At 30.9% G+C, this 10,909-nt stretch overlaps 1 long non-coding RNA gene across 1 annotated transcript; it reads right to left on the bottom strand.

Moving 5' to 3' along the window:
• Nucleotides 1-840: 840 nt before the first annotated feature.
• LOC149580270 (uncharacterized) lies at nt 841-2,053 on the bottom strand. Its single transcript, XR_016353464.1, has 2 exons — nt 1,665-2,053; nt 841-1,585 (listed from the first exon to the last, which is right to left on the bottom strand). It is a non-coding gene; the product is annotated as an uncharacterized LOC149580270 (long non-coding RNA).
• Nucleotides 2,054-10,909: the final 8,856 nt, after the last annotated feature.

Below are 10,909 nucleotides of genomic sequence, written 5' to 3'. Positions count from 1 at the left end.
CTTTTACTAAGCATTGGACCATTATTCAAGGGGGAAGGCTTGGGAAATTTGAATTAGTATGATACAACTTAAGTTGGCCTACTAGTGGAGATCTTATACTCTTTGAAAAGAGATCACATATTCAAATCTCACAAGGGATAACGATGTCTTGTTATATCAATATGACTAGAAATCATTTGTAACCTCATATTCAAACTACCCACTATCCTAAACTATGCAAGAATATTTCTTTCTTTATATTTTTCTTGCCAACTTTTAAATATATACATATTCTTTAAAAAAAATTCCACAATTTAAATAAATAAATAAATTATAAAGATTTAGACTCTAAGCAATAAGAATTTTGATATTCATTATCTTTATTCACAAGCTATAAATGTTTTTATAGTACTCACCTTTTTTAAGAAAATCTGATGCTATAACTTAAATGTACACTACTTTTTTAAGGAGAAGTTGTTTATAGGTTTAAGGCCAAATTGGGGCAACAACTATAAGTTTAAACCACATCTTTATTGCCATAGAAATCGAATGGATGAAACCATTGCTAAACACAAGCCTTTTATTTGCTTTTTTAAGATCCTGATTAAACACAAACATAGTTCTGCATATCTATTATAAATAGTGCTCTGAACCATTCTATTGTTAGAGATTAAAGACCATATAATTGTTAGAGATTAAAGACCATCTCATAGATGCAAGCATTAAAGAGAAAATAGACATTTTAACTCTTTTTTTCTTTTTCCCCTTTCAGTTTTTAATAAAAACTATCTTCATAATAGATTATGAAATATAATCTCAAATAATGATGTAAATGAAAACTACTACAAGTGGATTCAGAAATTTCTTGAACAAACAGTTATATATAATCATTCAGCCACAACTATTCTTCTTTTCAACTCTTACATCCCATATGGAATGGCCAAGCCAAGCATTGATCTCCATAACAACCAAATATCCAGAGACAATGAATGCCCAAAAGAACAATCAAACTTTATCATAACACAGGTCCATCTACATGAACTTTTCTCTTATAGAGAACAATAGTACCTTCTTAAACATAATAAAAAGTTCCAAAAATCCTTACTTATGCTCCAAATAGACCACTAACCTCACAACAAAGCATGAATGTACCAGTACCGTGAATATATTAATGTACTAGTGCCATCAAATGCTATGGAGATATTAATGCTCCTTACCCTTCAGAAGCAGCTACAGCAGCATTCTTCTTTGGGGAGCCTGGCTGCTCTTTCTGCTTCTTTTTGGCTCTCATAAAACAAAAGCAAGAACAACAAGGCAACTGGAACAAGAACTTCATAATTATGATTCACCCAAACCTTCACTGAAGTCTTATCTTAGTAAATGTTAATATCTCTGATGACGAATCACTGGGTCTGATTGGAAATGTCAAAACAAAAAATAATACAGAGCTTTATTTAAAAACTTTCAACCACTGTGCAAAACGATTACTACCATCTAAATGTCAGTATCTTTTTTTTTTTGGTCTCTGAATGGTACCTGCAAGTCAGCTTGCCTTGCTCTCTCTACAAATGTTTGCCTTGGGCCTTCTCTTCTCTTCTCAACTGCACTGTTCAATCTACAAATTTAGATACACTCAAACAAAAGAGAAAACAAAGGAAAACAAAGATCCCAAAAGATAAACTTACAACGTTCAAGAAAGTTCTCAAAACATCTATCAAACTTAACAACCCATATCAGCAACCCAACTCTCTAAAATACCCAACTGAGCTACAAATATACCCAGCTGAAAAAATTGATGCCATTTGGTTTATTTTTACATTAACCTCTACAAAACAATCATATGAATCACTTCGCTTCAAAGAAACCACTCTTGTTTTCATTCTAAGCAATCAGTATTCTTTTACTTAAAACTTTTCATCTTGGCCCTCAGCTTTTTAGGACAAAGGTATGGATCTTATTCCAATACCAGCTGATAACCCTCGTACATTCTACATACTATTCCTGTACAAATTGTTGTAAATATGTTAATATACTTTCTGCTGTCTTGATTGGCTTATACATGTATATGTTCCAATTCATTTAAGACAAAAGGTATTAAAGGTTGAATGGAATCTGAGTAGATGAGCACTTTTGAGTGAAGCTATTGGTTAGGGTCACATCAATTTGAATGTTTACAGCTCAAAAGTCATTCGTTGCTTTGGAATCCAAGAAAAATATGATGATGGAGATGTGCTAAAGTATTAATTATAACCCAAGTTTATTTAAATTTCTCTGAATTACATAAACTAGACTCAAAGTTCTTGTAAATTCATTTGAATGGATTGCTTGAGTTAGCATGATTAACATGGATGATGAACTCATCGAAGGGATTGGTTCTCCTCCAAGAATGTTGGAGAACACACAATCCACACATCTTCTGATATGATGTGAAGCTATTTATCAAATTGAATCAATTTTTTAAAAAAATTATGAAGGGCTCAAGAAATACCATGATGTTTTTGCATTGAAAACAATCAATAAAGTCTATGTCTTGCTATGACATGTAGGGCCTTAAGGTTCCTAGAATATTAATGGTTGTATATAAAAAGTCAAGATGAGCACATGGAAAGGTATCATTGTCAAGGGCATTTGGTGAGAGGAAGAATTGAATTGCAGATAGGGTTGGATAAAAAGTAAAAGGAAAAAATTTAAATGAATTATTTGTTAAAAGAGGCTATTGGGAGGAGTCATTTAAAAATATGTTTAAGAGTTTTTAATATATATTTTTATTAAAGAAATTTGGTCCATAAAGGAGTCATTATTCTTATATTTCATTTATTCAAATGTCGAGTTTAATGTTTGTTGTAGGCAGTTCTAAGGAAGCTTGAACCCTGGTGCTCATCCCACTAATAAAGTATTCAAAGACAATATTTATTTTTCAATTTAATTGACCGATCATTTGAATTTTACAAAAACATTTTATTCCATATAATTTTAATATATCTAATAATTTTCTTATTTGAATTTATCTCTAATTCTATTGATGGAAGTGTGCTATAGTGAGTTGTGACCTTTGGCATTATCTATATTTGAGGGCCTATGTGGGACACAATTATCAAATTATAATTGCATCAATAGTGGAAAGAGTGTTTTTTATTATTTATCAATTATATCATTTATGTTTTATTTAACATATTTAAGTGAATGTTCTTAAAGTTATATATTATTTTGTTGAATTCATTTTTTCAAATATTTTTAAACATCAAATTATGCATATAATTATTAAGAACAAAGACTATTTTCAAATCTTTGGCTTCTTTTAATTTCTTCTAGGAAATCTACATCGTAGTTAGGCTCTTTTAATTTCTTTTAATTTGACATTTTCTTTAACAACACTTAGCATTTTGTCTACAACCTAATTATACATGAGCAGAAACATTCACTATCCGTCCTTGTTTTAATATTAAAAATCTTAACTTTAAGTATTTTTTATTTGTATTTTCTTGACAAAAGTAGGCATGGCCACTATAGATAGATAGATAGATAGAGCATGGCATAACTGAGAATGTCAATCATAAAATTTATAAATTTTAACAAGTATATAAATTTATACAAAAATATTATCAAGTAATGTTTTCTTCCATTTTTTAATAATTTAATATATATTTATTATTTATAAAATAATAATTACTAAAAACAATAATACTATAGTTGCACTAATAAAATATAATGTTCATGTCCTTTACATGGAGACAAATTCACTTTGTAAATATCACTATGGGTTTCATCGCTTGTGAGATCACTTGTGATAATAGGCTTACTTCGTAAATATCACCATGGGCTTCATCACTTATGATGATTAATAGAGTAAAAATCACTTTGTAAATGCCACAAGGAGTGTCATGATGATTAATAGAGTAAAAATCACTTTGTACATGCCACAAGGAGTGTCATCACTTGTGATGATAAATAGGTGAATGAAAATAACACTCACTCAAAAAAGTATTAGTATATTAAAAAAAATCAATTATTAATAAGAATACAATAATAATAGTTTTTTTTTTTTTAAATTAAAAAATTCAAATATTTGGTCCCATTATATTCTAAAACCAAACAAAATGTACTTCTTTATGTATATTATTTAAAACTGTATGATGGCCCATTTTCTCTCCATGTAAAGTTGTAATGTTATTTTAATTACGGTTGAAAGTAAATAGATTAATCTAATAATATATGCATATAATTTATATCTTTTAGAATACTAAATAAATATTTCTATGTGTTAAAGCATGTCGCTTTAGTCTGACTATAATTGTGGTCAGGATATATATACATCTATATATACTAGTATGATGCACATAATGTTATATGTATGTATGTATGTAAATATATATATATATATATATATATATATATATATATATATATGTATACATTTATTTATTTATTTATTTATTTATTTATTTTTATATTTATATATATATATGTATACATATATGTATGTATATATATGTGTGTGTGTGTCTAGCAGTAAATAAAACTCTACACAGTTGGAACTGATGAACATATATATTGTCTGAGATCTCATATTAGACTTGATCGAAACTTATTATGATTCCTTTCTTTTAATATCTTTATCAATCTTTATATCGGGCTACATATGAATCAAGTTCTGTTGGACTAACCGCCAGCCTTTCCCTTTGGGATTCATGACATGGCTTAACTGCCTCCTGTGTTGTATAAGTCTAGTGATTGTATTGGGCATTAACAGGTCAATCTTTTGGTGCAACGAAAACCTTGTCCTTTCTAACAAGTAGTATCAGAGCTTGGTCACAGGTTTGAATCTCCTCGGGTATCATTGAGGGGGGGATTGTTGGACTAACTGCCATCCTTCCCCTTCAGGATTCGTAACATGGCTTAACTGTCTCTTATGTTGTATAAGTCTAGTGGTTGTATCAGGCATTAACAAGTCGATCTTTTGGTGCAATGGCAACCCTGTCCTTTCTAACAAGGTTCATTATGATATGTTATGCATATTTAAAGACTTGTGTTAAGTCTAATTAAATCAAGAATGGTTAACTAACATCGAATTAGTTTAATGATGAATGGTCATGTCTCCATTTGGAAACATGCCCATTCACACTTACACCTATCCATGTTATATTTATATCCGATCTGCCCGACATAACAAGGCATCGAAATCAACTAATGCAAGCACATCAAATGATCGATTTACATTTCAAGTTCAAGAACATTTTGTTATCTCTATTATTTTTGTACTAACATATACAGGTTTTGGAGCAAATATATTCTTTGACAATAGTGTTCATACCTGCAATCAAAAGTTGTGCATCAATCAACCCCAAATTTGAAATTTGGTAAGAAACTTTACATGATATCAGAGCCTTGTTAAGGAGAGATCTCATTAAGTTTAAGAGATCAGATTTCACATTAAACTACAGTCTCTCATCACTCTTCAAGATGACAAACATGTTAAGATTCGAACACCGCCTTACAAGTGTTAATAACTTTGAATCTTGGAAACTTCATATAATAATGCTATTAAAAGAAAACAAATTAGAATCTTTTGTAAGAGAAGAAAAGGAAGAACCTAAAGATTATCTAGAGAAAAGTCAATGGATTGAAAATAATGAGAAGGCCATGACGATAATTGTGGATGTCATTTGAGATCACATAGTCTAATTAAATCGGGAATGATTAACTAACATTGAATTGGTTTAATGATGAATGGTCATGTCTCCATTCGGAAACATGCCCTTTCACCCTTACACCTATCTATGTTATATTTATATTTGATCTGCCTGACATAACAAAGCATTGAAATCAACTAATGCAAGAACATCAAATGATCGATTTACATTTCAAGTTCAAGAACATTTTGTTATCCCTATTATTTTTGTACTAACACATATAGATTATGGAGAAAATATATTCTTTGACAATAGTGTTCATACCTGCAATCAAAAGTTGTGCATCAATCAATCCCAAATTTGAAATTTGGTGAGAAAATTTACATAATATCAAAGCCTTGTTAAGGAGAGATCTCATTAGGTTTAAGAGATCAAATTTCACATTAAATTGCAGTCTCTCATCACTCTTCAAGATGACAAACATGTTAAGATTTGAACACCGACTTACAAGTGTTAATAACTTTGAATCCTAGAAACTTCATATAATGATGCTATTAAAAGAAAAAAATTAGAATCTTTTGTAAGAGAAGAAAAGGAAGAACCTAAAGATGATCCAAAGAAAACTCAATGGATTGAAAATAATGAGAAGGCCATGAAGATAATTGTGGATGTCACTTGAGATCACATAGTGCCTATTGTGGCAAAACATGCAACAGCATATCGCATGTTTAGAGCTCTTAAAAATGCATTCATAATAAATAACACTAGTAGAAAACTTGCTCTTAAAAGATAAATGAATAATATCAGCATGAATAAAAGAGAAATTGTAAATGTCTTCTTCATGAGAATCACATATTTGAGAGATCAATTATGTGCAGTCAATTATGAGATTGACAACCAAGAATTATCCCTAATAGCATTAGGAGGACTACAAAATTCTTGGGAACCCTTTGTATAAGGTATAAGTGCAAGATCTAAAATTCCAAAACTAGATCGATTAAGATTTGATTGTCTTCAAAAAAAATTGAGATTAATGATTAAAGGAAAACATAAAACCTTAGGTGAAGACATTCAAGTTCTTAACGCCAACTCTCATAAAAAGGGTAAGAAGAAGAACACTAAAAGGAAAAGAAAATTTCATGGAAAAGGACAGTCAAAACAGAAGAAAGACTTGTCCAAAATTCAATGTTTTAGATGTGATCAATATGGACATTATGCACTAAATTGTCCTGATCGAGCTAAACTTCAAGTATCATTTGTCAAAACTGATAAATCAATCGAAGGTCAAGAATCTGAGAAATATGCCTTCTACTTAGCCTTGTCTAGTCAAATATCAACCAAGTCCAACACTTGGATAATTGACAGTGGATCTTCAAGACACATCATTGGACATCAAGATAACCTAGACTGCATGCAAATAGAATCAGATGAATAAGTTACAATTGGAGATGATTCTACACATTCCTTAAGAGGAATTGCCACCTACACCATCAAATTAAAATTCAGAAAATCCATTCATCTTTCTGGAATTCTATATGTACCAAGTATTAAAAGGAATGTTATATCTATATCAACTCTTGAAGATGATGGTTATAAAGTTACTTTCATGGAAGGCAAAGTGCTAGCATGGGCAAAGAATTCAACTATAAAGAAGGCTCAAACAATAGGAGTACGACAAGGGCTATTATATGAGCTTTGCATTAAGACAAATCTTGCACTTGTTCATGAGACCTCAGATTCAAATGAAATCTGGCATAGAAAATTAGGTCATGTCAACTTTTGTGCTCTGACATCTATGGAAAAGTTCGTAACTAAAATGCCTAAATTAAGTCATATTCACAATGAATCCTGCAAAGGTTGTGCCTTAGGGGAAAACACTAAAAAGTCATTTCCTTATAGTTTGAGCAAAACTAAAGATGTGTTAGAACTAGTGCACTCTAACCTATGTGGACCCCTGTCTATGCCATCCATACGAGGGTTCTTGTACTATGTGATATTATTTGATGATGTTTGAAGAAAGACATGGATATACTTCCTTAAGTGCAAAGAATTTGAAGAGATTCTTTCTAAATTTAAAGAATTCAAAACTATCACTGAAAACTCCTCAGAAAAGAAAATTAAAGTTCTAAGAATGGATAATGGGAAAGAATACACTTGTGAAATATTTAAAGAATTCTGCAAACTTGCTAGGATTAAGAGGGAGTTCAATATTCCCTACAATTGTCAACAAAATGGAGTTGTTGAAAGGAAAAATAGAACCACTATAGAAGTTGCTAGGGCTATGATATATGATCAAAACTTAAGCATGTCATTTTGGGTTGAAGCATCTAATACATCAGTCTATATTTAGAATAGATGTCCTCACTCACATTTGGACAACAAAATTTCTAAAGAAGCATTTTCAAGAATGAAACCTGACATTATCCATTTAAGGATATTTGGATATCATATGTATGTATGTGTACCTAATGAGAAAACGACAAAGTTAGAACCCACTAGAAGAAAAAGAATTCTTATTGGTTTTAGTGAAATAGTAAAAGGGTACAAAATCTACATACCTAAACAAAGACAAATAGAACTTAGCAAAGATGTCATCTTTGAAGAAGATATTGCTTGAACAAAAGAGCCAAAATTTTAGATGAACTAGATACGAATGACTTATCATGTTCCTTAGAAGAGGCCCCTACTCCTAAGATTCAGAGGGAGTACCCTAAAGAGAATTCAAATGTAACTAAGATCCTTCTTGAGACTCAAGAAAATAGTCTTGATAATAATTCTAAAAGGCCACTTTGGGCAAGGATAATTATACAGGAAGGAGATGAATTTGTAGCACCTTCAAGGACATTCAAAGAAAGCAAAAGACCTTGACCTAAAAAATGATGTTTGGGATATAGTTCATAGACCTAAAGGAAAATTTGTTATTTTTTCAAAATGGTTCTTCAAAGTTAAGCATGTTGCAAATGGTAGCATTGAAAAAAATTAAGCTTGTTTTGTAGCTAGAGGATTTTCTCAAAAGGAAGGGCTTGAATTTGAAGACGCTTTTGTACCAGTTGCCAGGTATACCTCAATTAGAACCATACTAGCCATTACATAGCAACCAAAGGTTGGAAAATTCACCAAATGGATGTGAAAAGTGCTTTTCTAAATAGAACGATTAAGGAAGAAGTATACTTGGAACAACCAGAAGGATTTTTGACTCATGATGTTGCTTCATAGGTATGTAAGTTGAAAAGGGCTCTATATGGACTCAAACAGGCTCCTTGAGCCTGGTATGAAAGGATTGATAAATATCTTCTAAGTCTTGGATTCACCAAGAAGGATGTTGATCCAAATCTTTATTTTAAAGTAATTAAAGGTGATACGTTGATTCTAATCCTTTATGTTGATGACTTTCTGATTATAAGAGAAGACCATCTCATTAATCAATGTAAGAAAGAATTGACTTCTAAATTTGAAATGAAGAATTAGGGATTCTTCATTACTTCCTTAGATTGGAAGTTTGTCAGAAGTCTGGGAATATCTTCCTACATCAAAAGAAGTATACTATCGATATTCTAAAAAGATTTGGAATGTGGAATTGTTGACCTATGTCGAGACCTATGGAAACCGACTTGCATAAGCTAAAGGAAGCAAGTGTTGAATCTAGACTGGTTGATCCCATCTTATAGAGATAGATAATTAGGTCTTTGATGTATCTTGTGAATACTCAACCTAATATATGTTATGCTATGAATGCATTAAGTTAGTTCATGTGTGAATCTCGTGAAATAAATCTTGTTTCTTTGAAGCATATATTAAGGTATCTTCAAGGCACTATTGGGTATGAATTTAAATATGAGAATACTAGCTTGGAGTTACATGGATATACTAATTCTGATTGGGTCAGAAGTGTAAAAGATTGAAAGAGCACATTAGGATGTTGTTTCAACTTAGGATCAGCTATGATCTCATGGATCTACAAGAAGCAAGCGTTGGTTGCTCAGAGTTCTACTAAGGCAGAGTATATTGCAGCAGCAATAGGAGCTAGAGAAGCAGTGTGGCTTTGAAAATTGCCTTCTAGCTTATTCTATGAGCCTATGAAACCTACCACTATTCACCATGATAACCAAAGTTGTATCAAGTTATCTGTGAATCTGGTATTTCATGATAGATCCAAGCATACTAAAATTCCTTACCACTACGTAAGAGACATGGTGGAAAGAAGAGTTATTCAATTGGAATATATTAATACAAGTGATTAAATAGCTGACATTCTCACCAAGGCTCTTCCTAAAGTGAAGGTTGATCATTTCATGAAGAAACTTGGTATGGTTGAAATGTAAGTTTATGAGATTGAATCTCAACTTTGTAAATTTGTATTATTTTTAATAAAGATGTTTAAAGTGTAAACTCTTTTGTCATATGTGTGACTCTATGGCTTATGAGCCTACCCTATGTACATTCTCAAAAGGTGACAAAATTTTATAATGAAATGTTGATTATAATACTATAAGATGACGAATTTATTAGATTACTATCATGATGAATATCATGTGACTTGATATTCATGGACAAGTCATGATAGTTAAAAGAGACGGTTGATAGATATCATGTGACATGATATCTATTGAAGATCAATATGTTCAAATTCATCATGGTGGATATTATGTGACATAATATCTATGGATATACCATGATCTCTTATGGTAGATATCATGAGACTTGATATCTATGTACACACCATAACTACAAAGAATGTCATAAGACTTGATTTTCTTAAGTATATCTAGATAATATCACTTTTCAAATAAGTATATATATCATGATGAATATCATGTGACTTGATATTCATGGACAAGTCATGATAGTTAAAAGAGATGGTTGATAGATATCATGTGATGTGATATCTGTTGAAGATCAATATGTTCAAATTCATCATGGTGGATATTATGTGACATAATATCTATGTATATACCATGATCTTTTATGGTAGATATCATGAGACTTGATTTTCTTAAGTATAACTAGGTAATATCACTTTTCAAATAAGGAGAACTTATATATATATATGCACTTTGTCTTCCCTAGCTAAGAGGGAGTATTAAAGCATGTAGCTTCGATCTAACTATAACTATGATCAGGATATATATACATATGTATACATGTATACCAGTATGATGCACATACTATTATACATACATACATATATATATAAAATAGCAGTATATAAAACTATACACAGTTGGAACCGACGAACATATATATTGTCTAAAGATCTTATCTTAGACTTGATCGAAACTTATTATGATTCCTTTGACTTA

Source organism: Cupressus sempervirens, chromosome 1 (genome assembly GCF_028749045.1).
Source record: "Cupressus sempervirens isolate cs-2001-9-10 chromosome 1, ASM2874904v1, whole genome shotgun sequence".
NCBI classification, from domain to species: Eukaryota; Viridiplantae; Streptophyta; class Pinopsida; order Cupressales; family Cupressaceae; genus Cupressus; species Cupressus sempervirens.
Note: the sequence above shows the minus strand (reverse complement) of the source record. Positions and strands in the feature narration are given on the sequence as shown.